The sequence below is a fragment of the Aquarana catesbeiana genome, linkage group LG01 (genome assembly GCF_042186555.1).
Source record: "Aquarana catesbeiana isolate 2022-GZ linkage group LG01, ASM4218655v1, whole genome shotgun sequence".
In the NCBI taxonomy this organism is placed as follows: domain Eukaryota; kingdom Metazoa; phylum Chordata; class Amphibia; order Anura; family Ranidae; genus Aquarana; species Aquarana catesbeiana.
This window is the reverse complement of record NC_133324.1, coordinates 704,003,231-704,015,946: the sequence shown is the minus strand read 5'-3', so window position 1 is coordinate 704,015,946 and position 12,716 is coordinate 704,003,231.

The window sequence follows — 12,716 nt, the reverse complement described above, 5'->3', positions numbered from 1 at the left end:
GGGGGCAGTAGGAAAGATGAACATGTGCAAGTCTTCCAGCTCACAGGACTTAGGGAATCTCAGAAATGTCGCCTAGCTGCTACACAACCCTTTGGCTTTCATTTGTGTGTAAACTGTCTTAGTGCTGGCATTGATTCCATCAAAATTATTATGGAATTTATTGTAACTTGGGAAAGTCAGTAAAAGTGCATATTTATTTAATCACTATCAGATTGTCCTTAATATTTTTATATTGTTTTTTTTCTGATCTACAGATCTACAGAAAATTGTGCAATTTTCACATTCAAACAATCAGAATTCATGATTTACATAATTGTGTGCAGATTGGACTAATCTGCATGCAAATATTAAAAAAAAGGCTGAATATTTAGGATAGCTGATTCACCAATTTTTCAAACTCAATTGCTCATTACAATCTGCATCCAAAAATAATTTGCTAACATCTGTTTTTCTGCTATATAAAGAAAACTTTCTAAATTTTCATTCACATGTCTAATAAATTGTTTTTCAATAGAAAGTGGTCTAGATGAAGTATTGTAATACATTCAACAAAAGCTTTGAAGTACTGTCTATAAAATTGTGTGCTGGAAGACACAGTAAAAGAATACAAATCACGGAAGATCTTTGTGAGGTTTTGTACAACAAGAGCAACTATTTCCTTTTCTATTACAAAGTAAACACTTCTTTGGGGATTTAATGACTGCCTAACTATTAAAGTTAAAAGTTTGGCAGTTACATTGTAAAAATAAATGATTGTACTGTTTGAAACTGTCAGGGCTGGGCTCAGCCCTTCCTTCTCAAAGCTGGCTGCTCAGCTGTCTGCTAATTGCCAGCTCCTTTCTCTCTACATTGACTCACCTGTTGATGATATCCTGCTCATCAGTCCTGCCTGGCAAACCCTCTATGGGAGATGCAAAAACCTGTTGTCTTGAGTTACTCAGAGTTTGTGGCTTCTTTTAAAAGGGTATTTGATGTTCCCGCATGCTCTGCTTCTGCTGCCAAGTGCCCCATGTCCATCAGAGTACGAGAGCTGTCGCAGATTACGCCATTGAATTCTGAACTCTGGCAGCAGAGATTGCTAGGAACAATGAGGTCCTTGTGACTGTTTGTTCTCATGGTCTCTCGGATACCATCAAGGATGAGATAGCAGCCCGAGATATACCCACTGATCTGGAGTAGTTGATCACATTTGCCATCCTCATTGACTCCAGACACAGAAAAAGACTTCCTTTTAAGGAGTGCTTGTGGACGCCTCCTGTACATTTGTCTCTGAGCTTTGCAGTCCCATGCCGACTGGTCCTGAGTGAATCTGTGAAGATGAACCTATGCACTCAGATTTCACGTGTCTCTCTGTGAATGAGAGCCCCCCTAGGAGGAGGGAGAGATTGTGCCTTTATTGTGGCCAGGAATGTCACTTTTTGAAGTATTGTCCTACCTGTCTAGGGAACACTCGAACCTTGAGGCCCTGTCACGGACAGACCTTAGGTGACGTTGTTTCGTCCCCAGTTATCCAGAAGGATAAGCCCCTGGTTTCAGTTACCCTTTCTTGGGTTGAGTCGTTCGTCAAGATACAGGCTCTAATCGACTCTGGGGCTGCAGGCCTGTTCATTGATGCTGCCTTTGTATTGAAGCACTCGATTTTGCTGCAGCTGCGTGACACTCCACTTGTCATTGAGGCTCTTGACGGGAGACCTCTACAGCCTGCCCATGTGACTCATGAGACTGAGACTGTTCCATTGTTCATGGATGCAGGGGCTCTTCACCATGAGATAATCCAATTCCAAGTTATTTTCCTCCACTTCCAAGATGGAATTGGTTCTGGTTCCTGTGACTCCTCCTGATCGTATTCAGGCTACGGTTCGCACCAGTCTCACTTCTCCTTTAGGTGACAAAATTCTTGCCACTCAGGTCCATGCTCCTCCTGAGAAACCTTGTGACTGCTGCTTTGTCCCAGAGAGTCTCCTTAGTGCCATGCTCCAAACTTACCATTCTCCCAAGGCTGCTGGCCACCCTGGGAAGAATCAACTCTTTTGGGCCATTTTCCAACAATTCTGGTGGCCTACTCTATGTGCTGATGTAACCATCTTTGTAGCTGCCTGTTCTGTGTGTGCTCAGAGTAAGACTCCATGACACCTTCCAGTGGGCCTCCTACAACCCATACTCAGTGGAGAGAGGACCTGGACCCACCTGTCTATGGATTTCATTGTGGAGTTACCCAACTCCCAGGGCAACACAGTTATCCTTATGATGGTTGACCGGTTCTCAAAAATGTCCCATTGTATTCCTCTTAAGAAGTTGCCCACTTCTAAGCAACTGGCTTTGATTTTTGCTCAGGAGATCTTTCACTTACATGGACTACCCAAGGTGATTGTCTCGGACAGGGGTAGTCAGTTTGTGTCCCAGTTCTGGTGAGCCTTTTGTGCACAGTTGGGAATTCTGCTTGCTTTCTCCTCTGCGTATCACCCACAGTCTAATGGAGCTGCAGAACGAGCCAATCAGTCCTTGGAGCAATTACTATGTTGCTATATTTCTGACCATCATAACAACTGGTCAGACCTGTTACCGTGGGCAGAGTTTGCTCACAATAGTGCCTTGAATTCTGCTTCCCGATTGTCCCCGTTTATGGCGAACTATGGTTTCCAACCTTCCATGTTGCCTGACTTGTTTGCTCTGCAGAGTATTTCTGCATTAGAGGAGCATCTCTGTGGTCTTCATTCCACTTGGGCACAAGTCCAGGAGGCTTTGCGACATGCTAATGATAGGTACAGACTCCATGCTGACCGCAGACCCCTGCCTGCCCCTTCCTATCTGGTTGGGGACAGGATCTGGCTGTCATCTCGCAACCTCCGACTTCATGTTCCCTCTCTGATGTTTGAACCTCAGTTTATTGGGCCTTTCTGTATTCTTTGCAGGATTAACCCAGTGGCTTATGCATTAGACCTTCCTTCTAATATGCGTATCTCGAATGTATTTCATGTCTCCTTATTAAAACCTTTGGTCTGCAACCGCTTTACATACTTGGTGCCTCATCCTCAACCTGTATAGGTTGGGAACCATGAGGAGTATGAAGTACAATCCATTGTTGACTCCCATAGGTTCCATGGGCGCATACAGTACCTGGTGCATTGGAAAGGGTACAGTCAGGAGGAATGCTCTTTGGTCTCATTGTCAGACGTACATGCCCCTGTCGTCCTCCGTGATTTCCATAAACGTTTTCCCCTCAAGCCTGGTGATCCTCCGAGGAAGAAGGTGGTCATTGAGGAGGGGGTACTGTCAGGGCTGGGCTCAGCCCTTCCTTCTCAAAGCCGGCCGCTCAGCTGTAGGCTAATTGCCAGCTCGTATCTCTCCACAGTGACTCTCCTGTTGATGATATCCTGCTTGTCAGTCCTGCCTACTTAAGCTGTCCAGCCCAGATGATATCAGCATTTGCCTTGGTCACATCTCTAGAGACACTCTCCTGTGTTCCTGTAAAAGACTTGCTTGGCTGACATTCCTTCTGGCTCCAGATCCTGCTTGCTGTCCTACTATGCTCATCTCTGGCTCCCTATCCGTTCTGGTCCCTGAACTCTGGCTATGTTTTGACTACGTTCACGCCGTTTACCTTTTTTATTATTGTTATTAAACAAGTGTGATTTAACTGTATTTCTGTCTCAGTCTGATTCATGGTTTCTGACAGAAACACATACAATGAACAGAACGCTTCTTAAATAACAAAGGACATTCCGTATGTTGACTGTAAAATGCATTAGTTATTGTAGATTAAAACTGAGATAGGGTAAAGTTGAATTTGACAATGCTTTAAAGGCTAGAGTTGTGCTGGTGAATAAATCTCTTTGTTACTAAGGGCTGCCATACATGGATCGAAATTCAGCCACCTCAGTAGGGACCAGCTGAATTTTGATCCATGTACGGGCAAGATGGTTGTACAACCATCTTGTTGGGTTTTTTCTGAACAATCTATAGCGGGCAGCGCTGATCATTGTAGTCTGACAGTGAGGAAATCTCCCTGCTGTCAGAATGCAATGACTCAGCGGAAGTGATTCCCCCATTCACCTCAAATATGTGGATGGGGAAATCGGATACATTTTTTGCTTTCAACCTGCTAGTTGAACGTAAAAAAATATTAATGTATAACCAGCCTAACTTAATGCATTTAAAACACAGAAATATACATATTGCATTCTAATTTGAGGGATATGTGTCAAAGCAGTATGTAAAGCAATAGAAATTGCATCCTCTGTCCCCTTGCACAAGAGACCAGCTGATGCTTATCCACATCAAAAGGAATGATTGTCCTAAGATATGATAATAATACAGGCCTCTCAAAACACTTAATAATGATAGGAGTTAAGCTTGGTACACAAACAACATTTTTATTTGTTCAACCCAGCGGGCTGAATGAGAAAAAACGGAGAGATTGTTGTACTGTGCAGCAATATCTCCCACTGTGCAGCAATATCTAACACTGTGTTCAGACAGGGTGACTCCCCCCCTCACCAGAGCGCACAAATCAGTGATCGCAGCCATTGGCTGCAACCTCTGATCAGATGCTGGTTTTCCAGCATACACCTTTGATAAAAACTAGTCCTTAGACCGGCTTCTGCCGGAAGGACAGCTGTATGCATGGTCTGCATGTCTATCCTAACTGGAACAATCATAAATGTTAAATTTAGAGCAAAACTAAAGTCTAACATAAGAAAAAACAACATATGCATAGGCAAGCTTCTTGCTCAAGACAGCTGATCTTGTTGGTATGCTTTGAAGATTTCATAGAAACCAAGCAAATTAAATTAAGAAAGTGCCATATTCTCCCAGAGGCCAAAGGACAGTTAGGAACACTGAAGCCAAAAAGAAGGCATCACTCTGTGGGTAAAGATGATACAATATATAGCACACAATAAGTATGATTGAGACTGAATTGATTTATAATAAGTTAAATGCTATACCTATTTATATATATATATATATATATTTATATAGAGACAATGCATCCTACCTGTGCAAAATAGGGACAGGCTGATGATATAAAGGTGATTTAAAGATATGTTGATGGTATGTGTTGGAAGAGGAATAAATGCATGTCAGGAAGATCCTGCCAGTAATCGGTGCCCCAGGCTCACTGGTGCGCATTTGCGAGTGCCACTGTGCACACGGCACGTGCACGTGCATCCCTGTTGGCGCCAAGCGGGCTATTTAAGTCTGTCTGTCACTTCCAGTCCCCGCTGTCTGCTCTACAGCGTTCCTTGTGCTTTATCTAATCTGATCTGAGACTACCTGTTTAGACCCGGCTATCTGTTTGTGACCTACCCAGCTGTCTGCCTGCATCTGACCTCCGGTTTGCCTACGACTATTCTTCTGTTTGTTTCCTGGTACCTCCGCTCTTCGCCTGATACTTGACCACTGGCCTGCCTGATGATTCTTCTGCCTGACCCTCTGGTACCTCCTCTGCCTGCCTGATATCTGACCTGGCCTGCCTGACCTCTCTGTGCCTGCTGTTGTTCCTGGTTCCAGTCCAGCACTCCAGTCTTCAGTCTACTTGCCTGCTGTTGTTCCTGGTTCCAGTCCAGCACTCCAGTCTTCAGTCTACTTGCCTGCTGTCATTCCTGGTTCCAGTCCAGCACTCCAGTCTTAAGTCTACTTGCCTGCTGTTGTTCCTGGTTCCATTCCAGCACTCCGGTCTCCAGTCTACTTGCCTGCTGTCGTTTCTGGTTCCAGTCCAGCATTCCAGTCTCCAGTCTACTCTCCAGATCCAGTCTCCTGGCTCGTAGTGATTCCTGGACTTCTGAACTGACTGTTGATCCTGCCAGGCACTCATACCACTCCTTACTCCTGTGCCCTCTGTCTCCATTGCAGGGTGCATGAGGGGGAGCCGTAGGGAAGGCCTCTCTCTGCAGTTCAGGCTCAAAACTACCATATACTATGACAGCATAGCAGTAAATGAACCACTTAATATAAAAAATAATTATTAATATCCTAAATATTTAGGTTCACATCAATATTATTTAGTTTGTATTTAATTGTATTGATCCTATAATTATATTTGGGTAATATTGTGGTAATTCCAGATATAGAGCAGATAGCATATATTCCATGTATAATAATGAACTAGTTAACCACTTCCCGCCCGCCCTATAGCGGATTGATGTCCAGGAAGTGGTTCTGTTATCCTGACTGGGCGTCATATGACGTCTAGCAGGATAACATGCCGCCGTGCACCCCCGGGGGCGCGCATCGCAGCGATCGGTGGAGCGGTGTGTCAGCCTGACACACCGCTCCACCGATCTTGGTAAAGAGCCTCCAGCGGAGGCTCTTTACCACGTGATCAGCCGTGCCCAATCACAGCTGATCAGGCTGTCAATGGGAAGAGCCATTGATCGGCTTTTCCTTACTCGCGTCTCACAGACGCGAGTAGAGGAGAGCCGATCGGCGGTTCTCCTGACAGGGGGGTCTGTGCTGATTGTTTATCAGTGCAGCTCCCCCTCAGATCACCACACTGGACCACCAGGGATCGCCACTACGACCACCAGGGAAGGGGCAACATGTGGATGGCTAGGTATGTACCCCATGGCCATCCACATGTGACCAATGTGCCCAATCTTTGCCAATCAGTGCCCACAAATGGGCACTGATTGGCACCATTATGTTCCAGATCTGCCCAGCAATGCCCCCAATATGTTTGATCAGTGCCACCTGTCATTGCCCATCTGTACCATCTGTCATTGCCCATCGGTGCCACCTGTCAGTGCCCATCTGTGCCCATCAGTGCCCATCAGTGCCCACTTATCAGTGCCACACATCAGTGCCACCCATAAGTACCCATCAGTGCCACCCATATGTACCAATCAATGCCACCTACGAGTGCCCATCAGTGCTGCCTATAAGTGCCCATCAGTGCCACCTATGAGTGCCCATCAGTGCTGCATACCAGTGGCACCTATCAGTGCCACCTATCAGTGCCACCTATCAGTGCACATCATCAGTGCTACCTCATCAGTGCCACCTCATTGGTGCCACCTCATCGGTGCCCATCAGTGCCACCGTTTCAGTGCCCGTCAGTGCAGCCATATCAGTGCCCGTCATTGAAGGAGAAAACATACTTATTTACAAAAATTTTTACCAGAAACAAAGAAAAACTATTTTTTTTTCGAAATTTCGGTCTTTTTTTATTTGTGGGAACAAAATGATAAAAAATGTGTTTGGGTACAGTGATGGATGACCGCGCAATTGTCATTCAAATTGCGACAGCACTGAAAGCTGAACATTGGCCTGGGCAGGAAGGTGTCTAAGCACCTGGTATTGAAGTGGTTAAAGTACGTTGACATGCCCGTTTATGCTATGTGTACCATTGCCAAAAGTCTATCTTTATATTAGCATGTTAATAGTTCGTTAAAACAAGTTGTGAATCAATCTTAATATCGGCCTAACAGATACTCATTCAATTATTATCCTATAGGTAAGTATTAGGCAGGTGACATTATCAGTAAATAGGTTGTTCCACTTGCAGATATGCATAGGATGTATCTTGCATAGATACCACAGTTGAATGGAGACGTCCTGGCATCTAAACAAAAAGGTGGATTCTTCTTTTTGGCTTCAGCATTCCTAACTGTCCTCTGGCCTCTGGGGGAATCTGGCACTTTCTTAATTTCATTTGCTTGGTTTCTATGCAATCATCAAAGCATACCAACAAGATCAACTATTTTGAGCAAAAAGGTTTATGAAGACAAAGTCCTGTCTATATTTTTGATTGTTTTATGGAATGTCTTCATTGGTGACACCACTACAGTACATGTGAGTTTGCTAAAATACATGTAATGCAGAGATATTATATCTTACTATTGATCTTTATATTATAACATCTTTGACCTTTTGAAACCCCTATATTGTAGATGCATGATTGACGCTCTAACAAAACCCCTGAAGAAAGAGTTATCTAATACTCTGAAATGCGTTGGACGAACCTAGGGAGTGCCAAAGTGTAATCTTTGTGGTGATTTTGTACAGCTACTGTAATCATTCCAACATTTTATTGTTAAATAATAATTTGTTGTACTATGTTTAATAAATGATATATTTTTTTCAACAATTTATTACGTCAGTGCCCTTTAAAGTCCATTTAAAGGTCTTTCTTCTCATGAGACTCCCAGAAGAGGCTGGGAAGAAGATGCTGGGAATCCCTGGGGAGAACTCGCCAATGTAAGGGCATTGAAGGGGAGGTGTGTATTGCAGATTTTAGTCCGCCGTATAGAAATGGCATTCCTCCTTCTGCTATAAGCTCATGGTCACTTGCTGAACAAACCAACAGCTGTGACCAGAGGCTGACAAGCCACTGACCACAGCTATTTACTTGAAATGTGACCCCCCTGCTACTGCTGCTCTGTTCTGTGTGTCCCTTGCTTCCTACCACTTCAAATCCTCCAGCAACTTTGCTGTTCTTTAATGGCCCCCCTCCATTTTTATGTGACCACCCGGCACCAATCCCCCATAGCACCACCCTTTCTCCCAGCACTGACCTCTCCCACAGCATCAATCTCATGGGGCTGTCTTGCAGCTTCCAGATTCTCTTCCTCTCATCTCCTGCTGACTTTGGGGGATTTAACTATCCAAACATATATCTCCTGCTGCTCCAACCCCCCTCACTGCTCCCCCAGTGCCCCCCCTGCAGGGGCGAATGACTCTCCACTACCCCCTCTTCTATTGGCTGTCAGAGCCTACTGGGGAAGGAGATTGGTTCAGGATGGAGAGCAGGGAATTGGTAAACATGTCTGGAACACAGTAAGCAACCAGTATCAATCATTCCTGTGTTCATTCATCACCAAAGCATAGTAAACTATGTTAACAATGCTTCATTTTCTGTATGAACAGAAAGTCTTTGTACAGAGGTAGCCTGTTTATTCATCTGCAGCTTAGGCTGCAGAGAATGGGAATGAGGACTCTATGTCCTCAGTGCCTTTCCCTGTCTCAAAAAAGAGACATTTAAACTGATGTTTCACCAAAGACCCACCCCCAAAAATTAAAAAACATAGTAAGGTCTCGTTCACATGGTGCATACAACAGTGTAAACCCATGCGAGGCTGTGTTTACCCAGCATAGGAATGCAAATTTGTGCATCCACATGTAGGCAGTCCCATTGATGTCAATTGGAATGCAGCAGCTGCTCCCAATTTGAGATCCATGTGGGTGCAGGTGCATGTTCCTGAACTCCTGAACTCACACTGTCTGCATTCTGGGCTGCCTATTGGCACCTGCATGGATGTCAGATTGGGAGCAGTGTCTGAGCAGCTGCTGAGTATCAATTGACATGGATAGAACCACCTGCACGAGGATGTATTGAACACCTGTGCATCCCTGTATGGGTAAACACAGCCCTCACATGGGTCTACACTTTAGTATGCTTCACGTGAATGAAGCTTTTGTAGAAATTTTGTGGAAAATGTGGAAGTTATGTTGTGTTTATGTGAGCTAATAATGATTTTAGTGCATTTTTAGTGAAAATAGTTATTTGACAAACATTTGTGCAACTATTGTGGGCCCACAAAATCAATAGCACATTTTTTCTATCAATCATTTGGTTTTAAAAAATACATGGTTTGGGGAGACTTTTACCAGCTCTGAAAGCTGTAAGTGAAAAAATGATTACTTCCAGATTTTTAGACTGAATTGTTTATTTACAGTTTATTAAACCCTCGATTTTCACCATTTTCACAAAAAGGCACAATTTAAAATTTACAAATATTTGTTATTTATTAACTCAATACAGTTTTAACTTATATTGAGAAATGTAGGTGGAATTTTGTACATTTTGCTGTGTTTGTGTCTGCCAATAATGATTTTATTGTGTTTTTAGGGAAAATATTGTTTTGTAGAAAAATGTGCTCAAATATCACTGGGCATAAAAAAAAAATCAGTAGCACCTTCTTTTTATCTGCTGGTACCATGCATTCAGAAAATGTATGGTGTGATGGATCTTTAACAAACTCTGAAAGCTGTAAGTGAATAATAAAATGTAGGACACAGGGCCTGGCAGCAAAAGAGTTAATGGTCACTAAGCTTAAAATTCAATGTAATGTCTGATTAAATGGAAAAATTTAGCAGAAACTTTAAACTTTACATGAAAGTTAGTTTAGGAAAAAGCATATTAATGTCTATATGTCAAGTTATATTTACACAGTTGGGTCTATTTCTTTTTGTAATCTTCAGAAATTCACATGCAGAAAGCCATCACTTACGCTATGCATCCTACACATTTTGCTTTCTTGAACAGCTTTATGCTCCATGCTGTGGTCTTTTGAAAAGCATTGCATTGCTGAGCACCTGCTAGCCTATATATTTATTATAATTTAGGACACGGTGGGGTACTCAACATGTGTGCCTGTTCTGGACTTCTCATAGATGATTGATATCACAAAATGGCCCTTTCATAGCCAACAGTTCCTGGCAGTGGAACAATAGGATTTCATTTGGCTTCACAATCTTGTTATCAGCATTTGTGAATACTCTTTTCATGCCATATTAACAGTTCAATTGAAGTATTACAGAACAGGCATATAAAAAAATGGGGTTTACAAATTTAACCAGCAATTTCTCTCTTTTGAAAAGACTAATAGACAATTTTCCATTGAGCATTTTATTAACATTTTTTTTAATAAATGCCAAGTATAGTCTTTTTGAAGGATTTAATTAAAATAAATAATCTGTTGGAAAATGCAACAGAGAAGATGCTATGGAAATAATACACTGTGTAATGCAGTACTTCTGTAAACAGAATTAATTACAGAAAATGTTAGTTTACTTAGACTTAAATTTTCTTTTCTTTTTTATGTTATTTTAAAATGTATATAGTGTAAAAGAAAAACTTAAATTATCAGTGTGGTTAATTTACAAGGTTGCTGCAAAGGAAGATCAAATGTAGGAAATGTATGCCAAAAGTTGCAGTTCAGATCTGAATGATTATTACGCTCAAAACCAACACTTTTGAGCAGTGTAATATTAGCAAACATAGCAGTAGTAACTCAAGGCATGCTCCCATCTGCAAAACCCCACAAGCTAAAAATTCAGTTTCAGACAGAGATAGCAGTAAAAGGGTTAAAGTGTTTGTTCACAAAAGCTAAAGATCTGGCAAGCTAAAATGAGCTGGACTTTTTGGTTCTTGAATAATAATATCATTTAACAGACAAAACTGAATCAATAAGCTATTAATATTTCTGGCTAGTCTATCTCAGAGAGTAAATGGGAAGGGTTGGGGTGTTGGTTTCTATGTGAGAAGTGATCTAAAATTGAATAAGAAAGATGACATTATTGATGGAAAGTATAATGGTGCAAATTATTTTTGGGAAATTCTAGAACCCCCGATTTTAAAGAGTAGCTAAAAACGTAGCTAATAGCTGTACAGAGTGGAGAGTGGTAAAATACTTGACAGCAGTGCCAAAGATCTGTCATTTAACTGTTTGAGTACAACATGTAAACATCGGTGGGTATCGGGTGTGTGTTTATTTACTATTGAAAAGTTTTTGTTTGAATGATCACGTGTACTATGTGCCCCACCCATTCACATTAGGGGGCAATATTTGGGGGATCCTAGATTCAAATAAGCCCCCTGCTTGCAGACTGCCACAACCACCAGACCAGGGTTGTAGGCAAGAGGCCCTTGTCTTTATCAAAATGGGGAAAAGGTGCTTTGGCCTGGGGCCCCCTGGCAAGGTACCACCATTTTGAAGGTGTGTGGCTTGTTATGTTTTAGGCGAGAACCCCCCTTTTTTTGGCCAGTCAGGCTGCATTCTTGTATATGGGTCTGGTATGGTTTTTTTTTTTGTTTTTTGTATGGGGTTCCCCCTTAAAATCAAAACCAGACTTGAAGGGTCTAGTATGTTTTTTGGTGGACCACACACCATTTTTTCATGAAGCTTAGGGGGTGGGGGTGGGGCTATACCTTTTTTTTTACACTACCCCTTTGTTTACATTCTACTGAATGTGCCTGGAGGGGATGAGTCACTGGTTGTTAGGATACTGGGGATGCCAGTTCCTTAACAACCAGGTGCGCACTGGGGGATTCCAGTTCCCTAACAACCAGGTGATAGTAATACTACTACTAAACTTCCCTTTAGACTGCAGATGGAAACTTACTTGACTGAACACCCATTAGTTTAGCCACTCACACCAAAATCTCCATAGACTCTGCTGGTTCAATGTGTTCAGCCTATAGTGTTAAGCTATATCATTTATTGGTGAATGTTCTTCAAGTATTATGGCTGACTTTTCTTATGGCTATTTTTCTCTTAGGATTGTTAGGGAATGTTACATTGCTTGTTACATGCTTTCTTAGCAACCATTGACCATTGGGATAGTGGTGACATCATTGCCCAAATATGGCCATGTGTACATATTTAGGCAATTATGTTACTCATTTCATTCCCTGTGGTTTGCTTATGTAAGTGATTGGGCAGGTGACGTCAGTGGTTGGTAAGGATGCAGTGGGTGCAAATAGCCACTGCTTTCTTAGCAACCACTGACAGCTGGAAGCTGTCCTGTTCATCCATACTAAATGCCCAAATTTTTGGCAGATGAGCATCCAAAAAAGATATTCAGTGAATACTCAGTGTGTGGTTGTAAATGGGGTTCATTCTGAACAGAGATCACTGGCGGTGCACCAAAAGGCCCTCTACTAGATCTCATTGCATTTAATCTGTTTTTAAATTATACCAATAAAGATTTGGTGG